Consider the following 24563-nt stretch of genomic DNA (forward strand, 5'->3'; position numbering starts at 1 on the left):
GTCACATATTTCTGGAAATACGTCCCCCAATTTAGCGTTATATTTTTATTCTGGATTGTTCTTCAGAGTGACCTTTCAAGAAAAAAAATGGGTAAATAATTTTTAGGTCACAAAGTGACAAAGGTTTCTTAGTGTCCGCTGTTTTACACCATGTCTATTGTAGCATGCAAGGGCAAACTAGCATAATCACATTTTTTTAAATGTATGACACTCACAAAACATTAAACTAGGTGAATACTCCCAAACTACTTCAGCGATGGGCACCATAGGGTACAGAGAAATATCAGTTTTAGAAGAAGCCAAGGGGCAACAGCACAATCAGGATTTTTGTAGAAGTCGCAGAAGGTTACAGAATCTGTAATGTGATGCTTGGGGACACTTCATTGTTAAAGGTATGCTTATTTATATGTTCTTTCGCTGCCTCATATTTATGGTATGACCACACGATTTGTTTCCGCCACTCTACATGCATGGCAGTGACCCTCAAAGGATTAGCAGAGCCAGTCTACTTGCATATTTCTCTTGTAATACTGGGCATTTCTTCGTATTTCTTCTTCGCATTTATTTGTGTTAGTGTAACCAGGTTGGCGTGCAACTGCAGTAATCCTCGGTATATAGCGGTATTTTCTTTTAAGTAGAGAGGCATAAGAATGGCCATCATAATGCGAGAAGTGCACTCCAGTATCATATGAGCTGGTAAAACAAATTCAGATATACCATACTCAATTCTGGCCGCATAACCGTATTTGGAGCAACTCCTGCAAGGAAAAGTGCAATAAAGTGCTGCACATTTTGATTATGATTGTTGAGAGAACTAATTTTAGTTGCCAGTAGTCTACCTTGAAGTTTTTTCACCAACAGTATGAAGTCTTTTTTTTACCATTTTGTTCCTAAGCAAGCAACGTTCACATTTTTCACACCAAGGATATTGATGAAGTTGTTCTGCCACAGTGGGCTTTTCCTGTTTGCCTTCTGCTTATTGTACTAAGTGGAGTCCTCCGGCACACTTCCACTTTGAAAGCTGGTCATTCTGCAGAATTGAACTCGTGAAAACTTTGAATAAACAAAACAAATGAAAGTTTCATTATAACAGGGCATACTGCATGTCGCACTTTTGCATGTGGAACATTGATCTTAAACCTCATGCTGTTTTTCCTTTTTTTACAGGCTTTACCTGTCATAAGTTTCCTGGGACAAACATGGCCCACATTAAGAACACACTGGCCTCACTTCTCGCAAGGGACCTGAAGTGTCCAGAAGAGCTCAAGTCTGTGGACAGTTCAAGTCGTGTGCACTTGCAGCCCTCAACATTTTTTTATGATGTTTTGAGTCACCTGAAACGCCCAGGTTGGATGGTTCAGACACAAGTACTGTGTTGTGATAAATAATTAATTGCACAAGTGTTGCGCTTTGTATTTTAGTACATTTTACGTAAATTTTTAATATATTTCTACAAAAGATAGTGTTTCTTGACTATTTATTTCATAGGAATCTCGGGTCCTTTCATGCCAAGACTGTTCCATGACGGCACACCATTTCAAGTTTGTTTAATAAAGTAAAAGTAGGCACAGTGAGAAATTTTACAGAAAATTAGCTTTCATACATACACCTGAAAGTGGAATCTGTGCTATTGTCAGAGTGGTTCTGTTTAAGAAAAACTACATATTAACATATGTTTGTAGTAACGGTTTATTTTGCTATTTCAAAACAGTAAGAATTAATAGGTAAAAGTTTGCTTAAATTCAGAGTGCAACAACAGTTCTCGGGCAAGGCAGCGATGTGCTTTCTTTCATGTACGCATGAAATCTGATTTCTTGCAAATTCTTTCATTCTAACTTGTTTTGCAGCACTCAAAAATTAAAACAAATTTCCTCATGCCAGTTCCATTTAAGTCTTCCAGCAGGTAACTAATGGCCACTGTCTATCAGATAAAAATCTTTAGTAGTAAAAGTGAATCAATCGCTTGGTATGTAATGACCTGCCCAGGAACCTAGTAATGATGGCAGAAAATGCAACTGGATCGTGCAACAAGCAATACAGCACAATAAACTGCTGCCATGGCACAACTTATTGTAATTACCATGTCGTTTCAGAGGTAGATAACGTTTAGTGAAATGGGCACACATAATTTAACCAATAAGTAAGAGTCTCAGTGGGCTCATGCAAATAGTGCCATGATTATTAAGTTACTGGCTACCAAATAGAGAAAGCAAGTACTTTTTAAATGTTTTTTACAGTAATGCTTCTATATTATTCATTTTCTATTTATTTCAATTTTGAGAAATGTTTTACTTTAGGGCCACGCAAACTTTACATCTCTCAGTACTCAACTTCGTTATTGTATCAAGCTGCTGGCAGTTTGTAGATTGCGTTAGGATTTTTTTGATCTCAAGGCACACATGGCTGTACAGTTAACAAATGTTCGGCTTCAATAAACAATTCATCTAGAAAAAAATGCTTTTTGTCCACATCAATTTGAGCTGTTGATTTCATGAAGGAGTATTGATTTTGTGTGTTAAGCCAATTTAAAAATTGGCATAATGGTTCTGCTAGCAGCTCTATAATATGTTTTATTACAGGCTATATCTAAAAGTGGTTTTGATCCCTGGGTGACCCAGGTCTGCAATACAAAAGTGCCTGCATTTAAGTTTGCTCCTGTCTACTAGTATGCAAGGACGACATCAATATGGTATCAATGGTAATGCTATGAGACTGAACGTAGCTCAGCGGTATTTAAAGAAATGTCTAGTCTCGTTTTCAGCACTACTCACCAAACAGCATATTTAAGTGGGCTCTCAAGTGATTTCAATAGTAATGTTCAACACTGCTCCAATAATATTTAAATGGTGTTGCACTATTGACTAACATTGCACGTTAGGCTTGTTGGTAAAACATAATGGAGGCAAAAGGTGTAGTGCATCAGAAACAGGACACAAGAGGATGAACACAGACAACACACGTTTGGCACTTAACGTGTGTGTTGTCTGTGTTCTTCCTCTTGTGTCCTGTTTATGATACGTAGCACCTTTTGCCTCCATCAAGCAATATTGACATTTAACGCTCATCCAATAATTCTTCAATGGGGTTTCAATATTGATGTTCAATAATATCTCAATGAGGTTTCAATATTGATGTTCAATACTGCTCCAATAATATCTCAATGGGGTTTCAATATTGACAGTCAACACAGTTCCAACATTATGTCAATGGGGTTTCAATATTGGCATTCAACATATTTCAACAATGTCTCAACAGGTTTTCAATACTGACATTCAACACATCTTCAACAGTTCTTCAATGGGCTTTCAATATTGGAATTCAACATGATTTAAACAATCCATCAATGACTTCTCAAATTGAAACGACCCAATGATGTTTCAACAAAATGTCGCGGGCCAATTTTCAACACCTCTCAACAATTTCCTCAATAATGTTTCAACAAAGCCTCAATGTGCTTTCAATGCTATTTGTTGACATTGACCAATGACTTTTCAACAACTTTTCAACAATTTTTTTTGTAAGGGCAGGACATCATTTTAATCTTCTGTATAAGCGGTGTGTTCTCAGTTCAGCCTAAACCACCGCATATAAGCGTATTTCCAAGCGGTAGCGAGCGTGACAAAACGTGGTCATGGCTCCATGCCGCAAATGAGGAAACGCAACGCTTACATGGAACCCTACCAAATTGGCACCAAAACCCCGCCGCCAAACCGGTGTGGTAGTGTAACGAAGCTAAAGCGGCAAGGAGCGGAGAGGGATATGCTATCTACGCTAATGTCTGAGGTCTCAAAAGAGAGAGAGAGAAAAGAAAATTCAGCTGATCCAACGTGCCCTATTGGAATCTACCACATAGAGCGAATTTTTCCGTAAATGCATAAGGAGTGCTGGAACACGTGTTTGTGTTTATTCAATGAAAGTGCAAAGTGAACCGAATGCTTTCGTCAGGTATTTTGTGGAAGAAATTCAATGCCTTTAAACGAACCACATATGTGTACTAAAACGATTAATCACATGTGTTTGTAGTGGCCACGTTGGTGTTTTGGATCTGAAGTAGGAGCAAAACTTTCTGCGCCATTTGTTTGGGGTGCCCGACATCCCCTCGGAGGCGCACACGCGACTGTCCACGCGGTTGCAAGAAGGCGCAATGCATGAGCAACGTGAGGCCATCTCCTCCGGTGCCCTCTCTCCTATATCATCGCTGCCTCTTGCCCTCTCCACTAGCGACCAACGACTCGCATGCGCAGGCCTGCTTCCCCGCTCTACCTTCCGCTGCTGCAGGCGAAATATATGTGAGCCGCCGTCCCGCAGCCGAGTGTAAGCTATGCGGCGAGAACGCACAAGCAGCAGCAGCAGCGGCAGGCGACAGCCACGGTCAGCAAGACAGTCGCAGGGGGGTTCGCAAAGAAATCTTCGCTTTAAAGAGCGAAAGACGAAAGGAGAGGTAGAATAGATTAATAAAAAAAAAAGCTGTCGCCTGTGTACGTTGCTTTGAGCGATCATGGGATGGCAGAGAACAGGAAGAGAAGAATTTACTGGCTGGGGGGAGGACCAAAAACATGGTGTGTGCTGCCGGAAGAGCCGATTCTTTTACGGGAAATTACCGTCATTTCTATCTACCGGCAACATTATGTGATTTTATTCGCGTGGTAGATGAATCTGGCCACGTCGATGAACGCTCTCAGTGTTCTTCACTTCAAACGATATTAACGGAAATCGCAACAAGTCAGCGCAACTTTGACAACTAGTTACAGTGCGACGACCCCACTAGGTCGATCAGCGGCGGCGGGCCGGTATCAGGCGGGCGCAGCTGTTCGCTCTGCACAGCTGTGAGCCAGTGTCTATACGCCAAGTCGATATTTATTAAGCTCAGCGTATCCGAAGCACACGCCTAGTTTCCGGCATTGCATTACTTTGAGCCAGCAGGTAACGAATCTCGACGATTTAAATATTTGTGAATCCAATAATGCGGACACGCGCACCGAAGTTTTAGCGTGTGAATTGTCTATAGTTACAGGCTTTTAGTTCCGTTTCCTCTTTTCTCCAATAGCATTATTGGTCGTGACTTTTCTTTCTTACGTAGCCAGGTGACCTAATCGTGGGAATTTCAGCCGCGAACTTTTTCTTTGTGCTTGCATTTTGTTGCGCCGGCAGTAAGCCCGTGTATCGTTATAACCATGAAATCTTCAATTTCTTTTATTGCCGCCGTTTACTTTGAGAAAAGAATTCATTGCATTTAGTACTCGAAGTTTGTCGAAGGACAGCAATGTTTTGAACTATTTGTTTGTGTGTTACCCACATTCCTCTCAAAAGTCCGGGCATTTGCGTAGCCTTCCCCCTTCCTTGATAGTGCGTCGAGTTGACTAGAATTTAAAGCCAACATTGGCCCATAGCATGCGTTGACGCGCAAATAATCATTTAACTCCGACGACGCAGTGGCTCCGAGGTGTCCGTTTGCGCTAGAAGCAGAATTTGCCCACAGCATGTCTTGTAGATGAGCAGTGCACTCGTTACTTGTAGAAAAGGCAAAGTTCTGTGCTACTGGCAAACTTTCAATAGTGCAGTATCTCATCTAACAGCGTAACAGTTTCAAGCTTATTTGCTGGCTGAGAAATCAGTGGTTTTCAATACTTTTCTAGTTTCCTAGCGCAGTCTAAAAGGAGTGTTGCACAGATAAAAAAACTACGAGAAAATTTGGGGCAGCTTTACACTAGTGGTACGAAGACTGGGCAAACAGCGAAGCTGGCGACCCCACCTAGCTTTATCTCGGTTTGGCCAAGTTTTTGCGAGCTTATGCTTCGAGATTCGGCCACGTTTTGTGCAAGATCACTCGGGAATCGACAGGCCAAGTAGCAACGAACACTCTGTCATTAAAGTATCGGGAGGCTTCTGGACGCTCAAACGTTTTTGCTCGGTTTCGCGGACTCGTAACTCCGGATCTTCTGCGAATCGCCGACGTTTCGCCGCCCCTTCGGCGGCACAATACTTGGGATCGGACCGAAGTCGCCTCACTCGCTCTCGAGTAGCGGCGCGGCGGCTTTCGAGCGCGCTTCTTTGGGAGTGACGTTCTTCTCCGGCCGCCCCATGTTCGCGGCGATGTGCTCCGCGCGGCTTTTGTGTCGCCGTGACGGCGACGCAGAACTATATGTCCCGTGGGTCGGCGCAGTGACGTTACTGCTTAGCTCCACCTCGACGCAGCCACGGCAACCACTCCGCACGGCGCGGTGACGCCATGGCTCGGCAAAGCTAAGGCGAAGCGATGCGGTGCGCGCGATGACATCACGGCTCACGCAGCTGTGGCGAGGCTTTGCGCGGTCGGCGCAGCTGGGGCTAAGCGTTGCTAGGAGACGCATGGTGACGTCATCGCCAGGCGGAGGTGAGCGTGACATGCTGCTGAGGGCTCGCGCTGCCGGCGTGGTTGCCTACAACGACGGCGGCCTCGACACCGGCTCTTCCGAGCGCGAAAGCAGGGAGGACTCCAGCAATGCGACGTCGGGCGGCGAAGCTGGTCACCATCTGGACGTGCCATCGCGACTCTCAAGCTGCTAGCAAATTCAAGTGCAAGTTTAGCGAGCCAGCAACACCAGCGCAGTGCTACGCGATAACGGAACTACTGAAACTTGAAAACGCGCGCGGCGCAGGGTCGAGCGAAAACGAAACCTTTTGACCGCCCGCGTCGTTATCAAGTGTAACGCCAATAAGGTATATTTTCTAATAATCTAATAGAAGCAGACAAGTAGCATTTTCTTGCGTCTTATAATCCAACGAAATAATCTTTTTAATACGAGTGGTTGAGTACTAGTGACCATTTTTTTGAGGAGTGCCTTCGTCATCGGGTAAGTACCGGAATGTCCCTGGGGGGTCTTTTATCGTGTCCTGCATTTAACTGCATTTCTCGATTACTAAAGCTCTGTTCGCGATTATATTGACCCCTTAGACGTTCTAGAGCATTGTTATATCACTTGAGCTAGACTTGACTTTAGTGTCCCTTTAAACAGCTTCGCTAGTTCACAGGGGTATGTGCCATTGCGATTGGCTCCTTTCTGCACTACCACCAGGATCGGCCACATTTCGGCGTTACACCTGACGGCAAACGCCCAGGTTAAACAGATTCGCTGTTAAAAAAAGAAACAATATAACAAGAAGATGGATATAAAGCTTTTCTGATAATCTGCAACGTTGATTTTCGGACATGTGTTGCCAACGAGCACCAAAATAGGCCTAAAGAACATCTTTCGTAACAGCTTATAATTCTCCAATGATAAATTTCTACAAATTCTTCTCACGGTGAAATGATTTTTTTTCATAACGGAATAACGCTTGAGACGGCAACACTAATAGCAACGCTGCCAAATACAGCAAAACCACCAGTTTTCTAGAGCAGATATAGAGTGGACCACAGGTCCGGCATGCAAAACATTATGCTTATGATGAAGCACAAGGAAAAAAAGCTGTTATTTTGTCAGCACAATTGTGGGGTGGGGTTGAGCAAGCGACACGTATTTACAAAATTGCTCACGTGCATATGGCATGTAAACACGCACGAGCTGTAATATCATCACCGGTGAACTAACATTCGAGAGCCCTCTCACTCATTTGGGCTCATTTCTCGAGAGTGGGTGAGTGGGAATAGAATTTTGTACAGGGGAATGGACATGCACTAGTGCCAAGGAGCGTGATTTATGTGAGCACTATAGTTTTTCAGATGTATTTTATTGCGTGAAAGGCAGAAGTAAAATGGAAGGTAAAGAATATCTATGAATAGATGAGACAATATGCTGATTCATTGCTTTCAAACGTCGCTGCAACAATGCTCGTGCACGTCTAAGTCTTTGTGGACGGGAGCCCTTCTCCCTGTGTTAAGATGTTCTCGAGTTAGTTTATGCGAATGGACGCGAGTGCAGATGAATTCAATGCCATCAAGTGTGAGGGACATCAGGAGTGGCCCTAAGTGAATGAAGCTGCCGTCGCACTTCCCTCCTTTCACGATATCTTATTCCCATTGGCGCTGTGCGCAACTCCCCATTGGACGCATAGTCACTTGAGCAGCACGAACGATGCGGACCGCTTTATCGCGCCGCATAGCTCAGTTTCCTCTTACGGTGACCTGCTACATCAAAGAAGGGTCACCCAGCGAGCCGCACTTCGCAGTCTTAGGTGCATAATGAGGCGAATTCAACAAATAATTTCAAGCTAAATAGTTCGGCTTACATGGCTATTTCGAAAGGTTGATACAAGAAACTAGAAATTCATGACGGTTTACTTTAGCTTTTGCATATAATAATGTGCAGTAATGCTTGTAAAAAGTTATGCAGAAACTTCACTGGAGTTCTCTAAGTATACAAAAGCACACACCTAAATTTCAGTTGGGAAACCCTCACCCACCTCCAAATTTTAAGTTGGCCTACTCCCAAGTTTAAGTTGGCCCACCCCAAATGTCTAGTTATCGCACCCCCAAATTTCAAGTTGGGGCACCACAAGACTTAAGTTCACCCACCTGCAAATTCCAAGTTAGCCAACCCACAGATTTAAAAGTGGCTCATCCCTAATTTCAAGTTGGCCCAGCTTCAAATTTCAAGTTGGCCCACCTCCAAATTTAAGTTGACCCACCCCAAATTTCAAGTAGATCAACGGAGTGTCCAGCAAGATCTGGACAGTGGTTCTCTCCCCCGACATGGTGAAATTAAGCACAGTGGATATTGGTGTTCTAGCCACACCACGATGGTCGCAGTCACAAAATATATCTGATGGTCTTCTCGCAGTATCAGAAGTTTGCGGTAAACATTGATACGTGTCTCGCGTGAAATCATTTTGTTATTGATCCCCCCCCCCCCCAGGGGCGTCTGTGTCAGCAGACGTTTCATGTTTCCCTACGCCACGTACCCGAGCACATGAGGGTTGGTCCCTGCCGCGTGTAACGGTAAGCGGCTTAGCCGTCTCCAGGGAAAATAATGTTTAGACCTTTATCGCGCCTCGGCGGAGGCAAAACATCTCTTTGGCCTTGGCTTCACGTAGACGGCACCCCCGGAATGACCCAAATGGGGGAAATCGGTATTTGCCTTTTCCTGTCTCTTTTTCTAACCTTCGTTTTTCGCTCTTATTTTCGATCTTTCCTGTCTTCCTTTTACTTCCTATCTTCCGAGCAGCAAGAGTTAACCTTCCGAGGAACAACCAACCATGGCTGTGCATATTTGGTTATAGGGAAAACGTAGAGTTGGCGTCCGCAAGAACTTCATTTAGCAGCGGAGCGAAGGAGGTATACCGAAGGAGCTACAACGCTAACTTAAATGGCCGCCTCATCGCGTAGTTTAGATCAAGGATTGTAATTGTGCTATCTGCCACAGGCTACTTTTAAAGATTTGGTGCAGCTAAAATGAAACACCCTGTATACACTAACACAGTGGTTTTCTTAAAGCTTTGCGTCTAGTCCGGTGGTCTTCAAGTAGTCCAGGGCAGCCCTTGTTGCTATGGACGCTACTGTGCAGTCACACATGGCGGACAAAATATTACTTTCGGACAATGTTCGCCTGTCAATGCCTGCTATCTTCGAAGCCAACATTCCGCTGTGATGCGTAGAGAGGGCAGTCTCAAAACAGATGTTGGAGAGTCTCCGACACTTGACAGCGTTCACAGTTCGGGCTATCCGTACGGCCAATCAGATGTGCATAGCGTCGAGTGAAGGCTACGGCCAGGCGAATGCGGTGTAGCATGCTTGCTTGGCATCGCGTGACTTCAGCTGGGAGGCAAGAAGTCCTGTCACAGTATTTCCAGCAGGCTCAACCAGTCCATGGCCTGGTTGAGCCCAGTAATATGCTGCGCAATCTCGCATGAGCGTAGTCAACAAAGAGTTTATATCGCTCCGCTAGTAAGGAATCTTTACTTCAACGGCTCTCGGAATAGCGGTTCTTGCTTCCGCATCAGCTAGCTCGTTGCCGTCCAAGCCGCAGTGACCAGGTACCCATTGGAAGGTAGTTGCGAGACCGTTTCTCTGAGCAAGATCACATATTTGTAGGATGTTTAACGCTAGCATGTAAGATTGGCCTCTCCTCGAGAGAGAATCCGATAGCTTGCAGTGTTGATCTTGCGTCAAAAAGAATAGTCCATTTACGTGGTGTCAGGAAGGCGACAAAACGGACAGCTTCCCGTATTGCGACAAGCTCTGCAGCTGTTGAGGACGATTTGTGTTCCAATTTGTGTTGGCTGGATGTGTCCAGCTGAGGGATCACAAAGGCCGCGGTCGGGGAGCATGAGGTAACCGATCCTTCTGTGTATATGTGCACAGAGCCGTCGCAAAGCCCTGCCAAATGGGCCAAGGTGAGTTGTTTAAGACCAGTGGAAGGGATACGCGACTTCTTCGAAATCCCAGGTATGTTAAGGCGCACGTTTGGTCTATGCAGTATCCACGGCGGCACTTCAGAGATGATGGTAGGTGCGAAGTCTGAGGGTATGATATGCCTGCGAGTAGTGAGACATCGTGAGTAGGTGCAGCTTGGGTGGTTTTCTAGAATTGAAGACAAGGGGTGGTGTCGGAGGTGAACTCGAAGTGGCTGACATGACATGTAAACTTCACTTGGATAGGCCCATGATTTCTCTATAGTGCCGGAAGTCGATGCACACCGCGGCAGGGCTAGGCATGTTCGTAGAGCTTGGGCGTGAGGGCTTTCTAATGAGCGAAGACAAGTTATACGTATATTGGAAAGCACAGGCATGCTGTATCGTAGGTAGCTCACAAACAACGCCTGATATAGCTGCAAAAGACTTTTTCTGAGGGGCCCCACCTAAGTCCAGCTATAACACGAAGAACGTGTATAAAACTAGACAGTAGTTTAGTTCGTAGTGCACTGACATGCTTCGGCCAAGATAGGCTGCGGTCAATGACGACACCTAAGTATCTACAGAGTGTGAAAGCAGGGATCACGGCTCCGTCAACGAATATCGGATACCGTGTCATTGATTTCCTTGTAAACGCCATTGCAGCACATTTTGCTCTGGAAAGTTGCAGGCCTTGATGGCGCTATTTTGATGTTATGTCTGTGGCCCGTTGTAGTCTTGCACGTATTTGCGGACGCGTTACTCCAGATGCCCATATGCATATATTGTACGCGTATATGCTTCCAAACACAACAACTGAGGTATTTTCTTCGCGTTATCATCGCTCGCGTACTTCTACATCAACTGCAGAAATGGCAGCTTGCGCTGTCGCCCGCATTCCGGTGCGCGTGTGGTTGAAGCCAGCGAACGAGCAGGTTGGCAGATAAAAAAAGGACGCGCGTGCGCATTACGCGCTCTCGAACTTAGGCGCACAGCCGTCAGACGGCGCGGCGATGCAGTTTAGTCGCCGCTCTCGTGGTCTCTAGAATTTTGCACTCGACTGTACAGTGTTGTGAACGTTGTTGTAGTGCTCCCTTAAGCGATCACTAAAGCACCTGCCGGTCTGTCCAACATATTAACTCTGCACACTCAAACTCGTTAAACGAGGTATTATAAATTTATTCCTTGTTAATAGCCTCAAGAATCATGCCCGCACGCGATGCAACAGTTTTGCCGCACAGGTTGGTCGCCTTTCTTGTGCTGGATACCCTATGGCCTTAATTTCTGCCATAGCAGAACAGCATCTTAAGCGCACCAAATGTGATGAGCCCGCTCAGTCACGGTGCCAACCGCATGAAAAGCCCGGTTTGCAATGCTCCTGTATATTCATGATGGCTCCCAACGGCTACAAAAGATTGGGCAGCGTGCAGGAATCACTGTGGTTTTCTCAGCCCCGGAAAAGCTGACAAGGCTCTGTAAACGTGTCACTGTGCCTACATCACTTCAGTTTTATTGCGATAGCAATTATATGGACACTCCTAACGCATTGTGCCGTCGCGGTGAGGTTCCGTATAAAGTCCAAGGCGATAAAATCGTCACCGCGCGCCGTACGCAGTGTGTGCGACTGAAAGCTTACAAGGGTGAGCCGGCAATCGCGGCTCCATCTAGCGCACGCCAGGGAGGGAGGCAAGCCATGGGGGCGGGGCGACGGAGAGGGAAAGAGGGAGGGGGGTGCACTCTGCTCCATCGACTGCCGCTGACAGCGCAGGCGCCGTAGCGATCTGTAATTTGGGCGCAAAGCACGCCCGCGCGGGCCTCATCTTCAAACAGATTTGCGTTGGGGACAAAGTGCGTGCGTCGAGTGCCGGTGGCTTCGTATGCCCTGTGCTTTTGACGTTTAGTTCGCGTTGAAGCGAGACGAGAGACAGCGCGAAGGTCAATTTACCCGCTGCTGCTGGCGCGCTTTCTCACTCCGGCGTTTCACAGCGAGTTTCCATGGCCATCGAGCAACGTGAGTTCATGTTTACCTGTGCGCGTGTGACACTGTGCTTGTCTGTTTAGTTAGTAAGCGAATGTTTAATACTTCATACGGCCCATTAAAATACTATCCGTGCTTCACCACCTGCGTCACGTGTTCAAACCTATCTAGGCGAACAGTCCGAACACATTTTTTTCGTTTTTGCCTGCGAACAAGGCCCCCGTATGGGAGCCAATACGTTCTTTTCTGTTAAATCCGTACTTTGGTCGGCGTAGCGCCCCGAGAGTTTTCTACCCTTCACAATAATTCATGAGTGAAGCAAAGCACAGTGCCATAAGAGGCGAAAATTCTCTAAAGCCCCGGCAACTATGTCTTCCTATGTGTCATACTTTATAAAAATAATAGTAAAGTCATTCACATATTATAAAAATGCTAGCTCTCCCGTAATCGAAAGTACATGTAACCATGAAATGGCTACCATATGGCGTCTTTTACTGCCTGTGGTGCCACCGCCTTCAACCGTTTTTCTTATTCCAACAGTGCAGCGCGCTGAGCGTCTGTCGCTACTTTTTCTTCTTGTCGTGGACCGCTCGTGACCCACGGACCGCTGGCTTCAAAAGAGCACAGGCAACCCTGTCTCAGCGCCAAAAGATGAATGGTGTCCTCTAATCTGTGTTTTTATCGTCGCTATTTGAAATGACAAATGAAACTTCAGCGTACTAAAAGTTACAACTTGAGTGATATTGTGAACAAACATTAGAAATAAATTGAAAGCAATATTTTTTGTAACTTGTTTGGGAAGTAACTAGCTTATGTAATGAAGTCCTGTACAAAGGGTTGGGGACCAGAGACCGCATTTTCTTAACTTTTGAATGGTTGCCCGGATGATCTCGTTTTGTTCTCGCGACGATGTCTGGATGTTCTTGTTTGAGTGCCCTGATGCTCTCGTTTTAGTGCCTGGATATTTTCGCATGAGTGCCCGGATAACAGCTCTGGCTTTTGACTCAAGGTCACTTGAAGGTCGCCGACAAAGGGAGCTAAAATCATTTGATGCTTAAAACTCGTATCGCTCTTCCACTCTGTAAGACCGAGGCAAGGGCGTGGTCAACAATTGATAACAGAATATTACATGACATGGGAGCGACACATGAACCGATGCAAATTCATTTGCTCAGCAGGTAGAATGTGTTGTCATATCAAAAAAGTAGAGTTCAAATCAAATTCTGATGCTGATCTGGTGCTGCCAGGAATCCTTTTCACTGACAACTATAAATAGCATATTAGCTTTTAGAGCTTTTTCCCGCAGGTATATGGTGCATGTTATGCTTTCAGCAATGAACACGCTCGCCCACCTGTGCCCACGCGTCTGTTACACGCCGTTGTGGATGGAGTTGGAAGACGCTCAAGCTTCGCCTCTAAAAGTGGAACGCGATAGCATTCAAAGATCCCTCACTGCTTCTCACGCTTCCCGGCAACTGCAGCTTATGTAACCGTAATGTTTACCGGGGAACGCTTGCGGCGAATGCTATGCGCGAAGGCGAGCTTTCCGATAGAAACTCGGCCTCTTGCGTGGGGCGATCCCGGTGGTGTGCACAGCTGCGCCCAAAAAGAATTACATAATTTTCAGGTTTCTGGTATTGTTTCTCACTTTTAATATTTAGGTATGAGAAGCTTTAACATAAAAGGCATGCGCTGTGGGTGTTTTGTTTCATGACATTTGTTTGTGGATTGTCATTCTCAAAATTCCGAGGAATAACTTTGCCATGAATGCAAGACAAGGTTTGAGCAACATTAATGATAGAATGGTGTGGCATACCTAAATATATTTTGAGGGCCTGCGTGGTTGGGGATGATTTTCTCGGCGCGGGCGCCAAAGCCGACACCAACGCCGGATTTTCTGCGACAGGGGGCCCTTAACCCTATCGCATTCATATTCGTAGACCCACAGTACAATGTGTCTCACAATCAGATCGTGGTTTCGGCACGTAAAAGACGAGAATTGAGTTTTAATCTGTTATATTCGGAAAACAGCAGACGGTTGAGGAAAAACGTTCTGCTGATTGCCACCGTAGGTGTGGCATATCGTATACCTCTGTCTTCTGGTAAGTCCTTCAGAGGACAAACTGGCCGATGCGCGAATGACCGTGCACTGGAACACGATTTATGAGTCAGAAATAAAGAAGCTGCGCATTTGCCCGTGCACTGTGATTCCTGCAGATGTGGGCCGCTCTTCTCACGCATACATAATATATAAAAACGTAACAACACGATTGCGAGAGAAATATCTTTCCCCATTAACAACAACGCAGATAATGGTAATTAGTGACACATCTGTAGCTTTGTTTCATTCAGAAGCCGCCTTGTTGGAACTTGCAACATGAAACAAATATCAGTTTTCTTTCTTTTTTCAGCTGTGACGCTGCGGTTCCGCGCATTTCTTCAGATTCTGGTGCAGTATAGGCACCCTACGCGCAAGCATTCCGTACCAACCGCTCCGCCAGATCAGCAGCCTAGCGAGCGGGCAATCACATCTTGCAGGAAATCTTGCGCATTCACGATGCTCTCTAGGCAGCGTTTCTTACGATGCAAGCCCCCGTTTCCACGTTGTCCAGGTATAGGTGCCTACCACAACAGCATCCCCGCAGGGGCGTCTGCGCAAGCAGGCGTTTGGTGAGTTGCGCCACCACGTACCCGAGCACATGGGGGTTGGACCCTCCCGCGTGTAGCCGTGCGCGGCTTAGCCGTGTCTGGGGAAAGGGGGATCCTGGGGGTTGAGCCGATGCCGGGTATTTTGGACCTTTAAGGCCCCCGGCGGAGGCAACACACCTCTTCGGCGTCTGCTTCACATAGACGGCACCCCTGGGCTGACCCACCCAGGGGAAATCGGCAGTTGCCTTTTCCTGTCCTTCTCTTAAATCTTCGTCTTTCTCTCTCACTTTCAATCTATCCTGTCTTCTTTTCACTTCCTTTACTTCCGTTTTCCCAGGCAGCTAGGGTTAACCTTGTGTAGGTAGCCAACCTTGGATATTCCATATTTGGTTATAGTAGTGGCGTACAGCTGGCGTTTGCAGGACCAATCTTTTCCAGGTATTGCAGCGTCCCCTAGTTGGGCTCCATAGTGGGTGGCTGGCGCTGCTGCCGAATATTCACCTATACTTATGGCAAGTTCTTTTCCCCCACTCACTGATTGCCGTCTGAAACGAGGGCGCACCGAAGATGTTTTCCAGTTTTTTGGACGTCAAACACAGAACTTTCTTGGATTTCATGTGATCCACTCAGAAAAAACAGACACATCAGTACAAACAATCTCACCTTTCCTTGTGTCAAAGACTCGGACTGATATTTTTGGACCAGGCTACAAAGCATCCAGGATGGCAAGCGGGGATCTCCTCTTGGAACTCCGTGATCTCAAACAATACGAGAAACTGCCCGATCTAGTGTCATTTGGACATGCCCGACTAACAGTAACCCCACACCGTACCATGAATACCACCCGTGGCGCTGTCTCAGATGATGACCTGTTGCAGCTGAGTGAGGCTGATCTCCTTGAGGGTTTCAGTGACCAGAATGTCATCAATGTGAAACGGATTAAAATAAGGCGGGATGGCAAAGAACTCCAGACCAAGCACTTAATACTTACATTCAATTCAAGTGTTCTGCCCGAGTCTATCGAGGCCGGGTACATCAAACTTCGTGTAAGGCCATACGTGCCAAATCCTTTGAGATGTTTTAAGTGCCAGCGGTTCGGCCATAGTTCCCAGAACTGCCGAGGCCGCCAAACTTGTGCAAAATGCAGTGCTCCTGAACATTCATCCGAGTCTTGCGAAAGCTATCTACATTGTGTTAACTGTAATGGAGACCTCGCCGCCTACTCGCGGTCGTGCCCATCCTGGAAAAAATAAAAAGAAATAGTAACTATTAAAGTAAAGGAAAACATAACTTTCAAGGAGGCACGCAGGCGGGTATCGTACCTGCCGAAAACCAGCTTTGCCAAAGTGGTGCGTCAGGGGGCAGCGCCACAACGGCTTCCGGCGGCTGTCTGGCACACGCATAGTGAGCCGGCGGTGACGCCATCCGCCCCCTCGGCGGCTGCAGCTAGCGCTGCTCCGCCATCTCAGAACAAGGGGCCATCGACCTTCGGGCTGGTGGCCTCCAAGGTCCCGTCCCTCGAGACGAGGCCTTCACGTCAAACTAACCGCTCGCAAGAGCGTGTGTCCAGCGCGTCGCAAGATGCAATGGACACAACCGGCCAGACGGCGCCACCAGCGCCTAAGGAGCGGCGCAATTCTATCGACCGCTCCAAAAAAGAAAAATCTCGTGTCACGGCGCCTGGAAAAGGCCCGTGAGCCAACATGGCATTCTTGAACATACAGCATAAAACACTATTCAAATGGTCACCCAAATCCTACAATGGAATGTGAGAGGACTTCTCCATAACCTCGACGAGATCACAGAACTCCTCCATAAATATAAGCCAAAAGTTCTGTGTGTTCAGGAAACGCATTTAAAACCCCAACAAACAAACTTCCTCAGACAATATGCTATCTTCCGGAGGGACCGTGACGACGCTGTCACCCCGTCCGATGGAGTAACAATAATAGTAGATAAGTCTGTTGCTTGTCATAACCTTTCTCTTCAGACGTCCCTTGAGGCGGTATCTGTGCGAGCAATTCTCTATAAAAAAATTAGTAGCCATCTGTTGCACTTACATACCGCCTCATCACCAACTTAGCAAAACAGAGTTCTACAAGCTGACTGACCAGCTCCCGGAGCCCTATATTATAACCGGTGATTTTAACGCTCACAGTACTTTGTGGTGAGACTCCCGGTGTGATGCCAGGGGTCGACTTATTGAAAACTTTTATTGCGATAGCAATTATATGGACACTTCAACCGGATTTCTGCCGTCGGCGTCGTCGTCGTCGCCGTCGCCGTGAGGTTCCGTATAGATAAAATCTTCGCCGCGCGCCCTATGCCCCAGAGGCAGCGTGCGGGGACGCGCGCTGTCACGGAGAGCGAACGCACTCAATCTCCCACGCGCAAGCAAGGAAGCGGAAAGCCAGCGCCGGAGGGAGCAGGGGGGGGGGGGGCACTTCTCTGCCAAGAACAACCGCGCTCGTCGCTCGTCCGCACAGTCTCTTATCTCTCCCACGCGCAAGCAAGGAAGCGGGAAGCCAGCGCCGGAAAGAGCGGGGGGGGGGGGGGGCGCACTTCTACGCTGCCAAGAACCGCGCTCGTCGTTCGTTCGACCGCACCGTCTCTTATCTCCACACGGCTCTGACCTTTATGCGCCGTCCATTCGCCGCTCAGTTTCCGTTGAAACGATAGACCGCACGTACCTTCGCCCGCTGCTGCGGCGTATATATGCGCTTGCTGCCAGCGTTTTGACAGTCGTTGTCTGCAGTCATTCAGTGTGATCTATTCATGTTTGTTTGTGCGCGCTCACACCACGCTTGTTCAATCAGTTAGTAATAGTCGGGCCACATTTTCCAACGCACGCTACACATGCAATGCTACCCGGGTCGGCAGTGCAGCACTACAGGTGTGTCCCTTCGCACGCGCTGCCCACGGGAAGCGCTTCTCATCAACACCACCGTTTCACACGCGCCTTCTCGTGGTCATCGAGTCTCTCCATGTCGGTCTACTTGCGCCGCAGCACACCTGCTTACTTAATCAGCTCATGTTTACTACAATTCATATTGCTACCAAAGCCGCTCACCTTACTTCGTATGACATTTCTGTGTTGCTATCGCATTCATTGCTTCGCCCTCAGGGCGAAACTGTGACATTTTTTTGGTAACATCTGGTGTGTGCCTCTTTAATAAAAAAGAGCCCACGTATTATAATATCCACAATAATTCATATTCTTCTATAGATTTAGCGATTGGCACTGCGAGCCTCCTTCCTTACATAGACTGGAATGTTGTCAAGAACCCATTTGGGAGCGACCACTTTCCTGTAATGCTTAACTTTATACAGGAACATGATAGTCCACCCCACGCCCCCGTTGGAAATACCGTCCGCTGATTGGAAAGTTTTAAAGAGTCAACATACTTATCAGAAGATTTTATGAACAATTTTAATATTGAAGACGCAGTAGCGTATTTTACTGGTTTTATAATCGACGCAGCGAAAAAATTCATACCACAAACAAAAGGTCTCTCAGGTAAAAGACAGGTCCCCTGGTGGAATGAGGAGTGCCGACTGGCACGAAAGAAACAGAACAGAGCGTGGGGTGTACTCCGTCGCTCCCCGACTGCGGAAAATCTCATAGAATTTAAACTGGTAAAATCACAGGGAAGACGGACGCGGCGACAAGCAAAGAGGGTGGGAGAGCTTTCTGTCTGGCATAACATCTTACACACAAGAGTCTAAAGTATGGAATGGCCTTAGAAGGCTAAAGGGGCAGGAAACCCACCCATTACCGCTTGTCAATGAACAAGGGAACGGCTTGGAGGGCCAGGCGAATGCTCTCGGTGAACACTTTGAGCGTGTGTCGAGCTCGACCCAGTACTCCGAATCATTTCTTAAGCACAAACAGATAGCTGAACGCAAGGCACTCGACCGCAAGTGCACAAAGAACAACGCTTATAACCTTCCTTTTAGTATCGCTGAGTTAAAAGCTTCTTTGAACATGTGTGAAAGCTCTGCCCCGGGGGCCGACAGAATCATGTATGACATGATTAAAAACCTCCACACAGACACATTAAGTACGCTCCTAGTACTTTTTAATAAAATTTTTACTGCCGGGTACCTTCCAGCTGCATGGAAAGAAGCTGTTGTTATTCCAGTTCTGAAGCAGGGTAAAGATCCCTCCTCTGTAACAAGCTACCGCCCAATAGCGCTTACGAGTTGCCTTTGTAAGCTTTTCGAAAAGATGGTTAATCGCCGTCTTCTACATTTTCTGGAATCGAACAAACTGCTTGATGCGTGCAAGTGTGGCTTTAGGGAAGGCCGGTCGACGACTGACCATCTCGTACGCATTGAGGGCATTATTCGTGATGCCTTCATTCGTAAACAATTCTTTCTATCGGTATTCCTCGATATGGAAAAAGCATACGATACTACCTGGCGTTACGGAATATTAAGAGACCTTTCCGAAATGGGAATCCGTGGAAACATGTTTAGCTTAATTGAAAGCTACCTTTCTAACCGGACATTCCATGTTAGAATTGGAAACATTTTGTCTAGGCAATTTGTCCAGGAAACTGGAGTGCCTCAGGGTGGCGTCCTTAGTTGCACCCTTTTTATTGTCAAAATGAATTCATTGCGCTCCTGTATTCCGCGAAGTTTATTTTATTGCGCATATGTTGATGACGTGCAGATAGGATTCAAGCCATGTAACCTGTCCATCTTTGAGCGACAAGTTCAGCTAGGCGTGAACAAACTGTCTAAGTGGGCTAATGAGAATGGATTTAAGCTCAATCCCCAAAAGAGCTCCTGTGTCCTGTTTACACGAAAAAGATGCTTGGTCCCAGAGCCCATTATTAAACTCCATGGAGAACGCGTTCCTGTGAATACAGAACACAAATTCTTAGGCGTTATACTAGATTCAAAGCTTACCTGTATTTCTCACATAAAGCACATTAAAGGTAAATGCCTAAGAACGCTAAATATCCTTCAAATCCTGTCGCACACAACGTGGGGTAGTAACAGGAAGTGCCTCATGACTCTGCACAAAAGCCTTATATGGTCGCGGTTAGACTATGGTGCTATAGTCTACCAATCCGCTTCACCCAGCGCTCTGAAGATGCTAGATCCTGTGCACCATCTAGGTATCCGCCTCGCGACCGGTGCCTTCAGAACAAGTCCCATACAGAGCCTGTATGTAGAATCAGATGTGTGGTCTCTTGAACTGCAGAGGACATACTCTAGTTTCTTATACTTTCTGAAAGTAAGTTCCAACTGTGAACATCCATGCTATTCAACGATAAACGATACAACGTCTAGTATACTTTTTCAAAACCGACCTTCAGTGAGACAGCCCTTTTCACTGCGTGTAAGGAAACTGAGTGAGGACATGGGTATTCCGCTCCCTACACATGTAATAATGGCTCCAGCAAAGCCGCTTTCGCCATGGCTGTGGCAGGAGATAGTGTGTGACTTATCATTTGAGGAAATTACGAAACACGCTTCAGAAGTACACATTAGTATGCAGTTCCTTGAACTCCAGTGGAAGTATTCTTGTCCACAATTCTACACAGGCGCATCGAAGTCGCACTCCGGCGTATCGTATGCAGCTGCTGGTCCGTCATTTTCAGAATCCGACGTCCTGCACACGGAAACCAGCATCTTCACTGCAGAAGCTTATGCAGTGATGGCGGCTGTGAAACATATTAGAAAAACAAATCTCACAAAAGCCATTATATTCACAGACTCCTTAAGTGTAGTGAAAACTTTAAAATCAATACACAAACATAAAAATCCTATAATCAACGACCTTTATGCACTGCTATGCAGAACCTACATGTCAAACCAACATGTTGTATTATGCTGGGTGCCTGGGCACAGAGGCATCGAAGGAAATGTACTAGTAGATGAAATGGCTAAAGCCATGGTAACGAAAGCTAGCAGTTTCTCCATAGCAGTCCCAGCCACAGACCTAAAGCCATTCCTTCGTAAAAAGCTCAAGAGCCATTGGCAACACTTGTGGGATACCGAAACCTTGAATAAGCTGCATGCAATCAAACCCCAGTTAGGGAATTGGTCGCCACTATCCAAATCACGACGATGTGATGTGCTCTTTTGCCGACTGAGAATAGGGCACACCTATGGTACCCATTCTTATCTTTTAACTGGTGCTGAACCTCCTAGCTGTGGTAGATGTGGCGAGAGGCTGACCGTCCTCCACGTCTTGGTGGAGTGTCGGGAAGCGGAACCTGAACGAAAAAAGCATTTTCCTCAAGCTTACCAGCAGTGTATCCCCCTTCATCCCGCACTATTTCTTGGCGCAGAACCACTCTTCGGGTCTAAAGCGGTGCTTAATTTCTTAAACGATGTTGTGTTGCACGTTATTAGCCCAAGAGATTCCTAGCACGCCCTCACTATAGAGGGTGCAGCTGCGATAGTAGTACTGTAAGGCACAAGCCTCTGGGCCCTTGCGCTCAAGGGCACTGGTGAGGCAGCTGTGCCATTGGGTTGTCAAATTTTATTGTATTATTCAGACATAGAGTATGTTTTTTGATCATAGCCCATATCACTTGTCATTCTCATTATTTTAGTGTCTATATATTTTACGCCGTTTACATCGTAGGTTTTAGGCCCCTATAAAGCCCATGTGCAATCACCATCTGCCATTTACCACTTCATGGACTGCTTCATACTACCTTTCTTGGCGCTCTTTGGTCATCCCTGGCCCTTGCGCCAATAAAATCCATACATCATCATCATCATTACCACAACAGCATATGCCGTATTATGACCAGTCTGCAGTGCGCGTATGGTGTCTTGGCAGGCACGCGCTCCATACTGACAGAGGCCGTATGCTTTCGAATACTGACGTTGACTGGCCAATTGTGTTGCTTATCAAGTTCCAACAAGCATAGAGTTAAACCAAGGCATTAAACAGGCGCGCGTCTGTTGCTGCTCAAAAAATAGCCTCGTTTCCGTGGTAGCCCAAGTGGCTGGCGTTGGTAGATCTTGTACGAAGCTGAAACAGAAGCAACGTCATCTGGCCAGCGCCTTGTCCCTGTATAGATAGACGATTTTTAAAGCTAATAAAATAGTTGGTAGTAGCGCTCGTGCTGTGCTCTTCGTCTCTGTACGTGGCAATGTGCGCCCCTCTTCTTATAGTTGTGCACACGCGTTGCTGCAATGTTACTTCCACGCCGTTTCTGCTCAAAGAGCACTGCAAAAGCTATGCGGTGACGTGCAACAGCCAGGAGAGGCGCTCTCTCCGTCCGATGGAAAGTTAAGAAGTGCTGCGACTTGGGCCAGTTAGTTGTACGTTCCTTGTTATCTATATGTTAGGCGTTTGGTTTTGACAAACGAAGATGAATACATGAGCCAACCATTCCTAAATCTAAGCACGAGTGAAATCCAACTAATGTGTACCAGCGAAAAAAAAAATAAGCGCAGGCGATGCGTACGCTTGATGCCTGGGGGTAAGGGTTCTTCCGTTACTTACGTATTCATATAAATGCAAAGCTAACGTGTCCGAAATAATACAGTTGCGAGTTTACGCTCCTGTCTGTATCCTGTCGGTGTTCAGTGTTCCTAAACAGCGCGACAAGTAACTAACGATGGAAAGGTCTTACCCGGACGTTTGTCTTATTTACGGCTTGATATTTTCTCTATTATATGATGTAATAGTAGAGGTTCACGCCTTTATAGGTTGCACGGGTCTGGTCGCTCGAGAATGAAGAATATTAGCGCAAAATGTGTAACAATATATGGCACAACTATATCACACACAAACACACACACACAAAAAGAAATACGGTAAGTCAGCGATAACACAAAGCTCACGAGTCCGGGAACCCACAGAAGACAAACAGGTGTAACGCACAGTTACATATGTAAGCAGAAGTACTTCGAAGTGTGTGAGCACATATGCAGAATTTCACCGTTACACAGCCGAGTGAAATAAAGTTCTTCATACCATATATTATATATATATATATATATATATATATATATATATATATATATATACAGACGAGTATGTAGACCGTAAGTAAAACGATACATACCATATCACGTAAACCTTTTGGCAACATACCAAGCTTCGACTTGCATGACAGGTATACTTTCGTAGGACACTAAAATTTAGTATACACATGAGATCCTGTTTTCTGTGACAGCTTTTCAAGCGACATGCTTTTTTTTTTGTCTGAAGCCCCGCTGTTGGCCATTAGCCAAGTATTTTTTAAATCAAAATTCCACACTGTCTTGCTGAACTGTGGACGGTTGGCACCCTTAGTCGGCGCCCCTTTTGTGGCCCTGAAGAGGAAGTGTTCAAGTAAATAATTTCGAAATTGCTTTTAGGTGTCCGTTGTTACCTTGCATGGGCGATGATCGCTGGCGAGACTGTCGTATCAATAAATGCGCCGGTTTTCCAAATAAAGAGCCTTGCAAATACAGCACTCTTCCTGTTTCGCTCCCACCAGGAAATTGCTCTGATTTTTGAACATTTAGCTGTACCGCAGCAGCAACAAGAACCTCTATTGTTTTATTTTGCACCGCAATCACAATGCAGCCGCCGTACCCAGCACTTCTACCCGCATCATAGTCATCCTCAGCGCATTGCAATAGCCGATGAACAATTACGGCAGCTTGCTTGTAAACGCAACATTGTTGGACCAAACTACTGAACACGGGGTTGCTGGCATACTTGTTCTTGCAGGAGAACTACGCTACCAGGCAGAAGACGGTGATTGCACGCATATCATCACTGGCGAGCAATATGCCGTGAAAGTCAAGGCAGTAGCTGCAAGCTTGAACATGAAGGTAAGCAGCCACGTCTACGCGCGCTTGCTGAGAGTTCTTATTTTCGGAACATGTGCATAAATGTCCCTCTATTATTTATGAATTAGAACCAATCATTTAATTAGGCGGAATGCGAATTATAGTCTGAGTATTTCTAAGCGATGACAAACAACATTACTTTGGTTCTGTGGAGCTACGTAGCATTTGCATATTTTTAAAGTTTGGCCCAAGTTAACTGAAACACCCTTTATAGGAATGGCACCCATACGCTTGCGTGTAACTCGCGTTCACGAAGTGAAACTTCACTAACTTTTTTCTTGGTTTTCATTGTTCCTTATTGCTTCTAAAGCTACTAATCATCTATATTAAAGCTATCAAAGCGATTAAAGCCCTAACTTCGCAAATTACGCATTTTTGTGCAGATAGAAGGAATTGCACTTTTCGCGTCCCAGACCGATCTTGCTCAGGCACTCGCCAAAGAATGCGTACGCATTAATAATCCGAACGCCAAAGAAACAATCTCATTCTGATACTATTTATACCTTAACATTTAATGCTAGCACTAATCACAGCTTACTGCCAAGTGCTCGCACTCCGGGGCGTCTGCGCAAGCAGGCGTTTGGTGGGTTGCGACACCACGGACCCGAGCACACGGGGGTTGGACCCTCCCTCGCGTAACCGTGCGTGGCTTAGCCGTGTCTGGAGAAAGGGGGATCCCGGAGGCTGAGCTAATGCTGGGTGTTTGGACCTTTAAGGCCCCCCGGCGGAGGCAACACACCTCTTCGGCCTCTGCTTCACATAGACGGCACCTCCAGACTGACCCACCTGGAGGAAATCGGCAGCCGCCTTT

This window comes from Dermacentor silvarum, chromosome 4, assembly GCF_013339745.2.
Source record: "Dermacentor silvarum isolate Dsil-2018 chromosome 4, BIME_Dsil_1.4, whole genome shotgun sequence".
NCBI classification, from domain to species: domain Eukaryota; kingdom Metazoa; phylum Arthropoda; class Arachnida; order Ixodida; family Ixodidae; genus Dermacentor; species Dermacentor silvarum.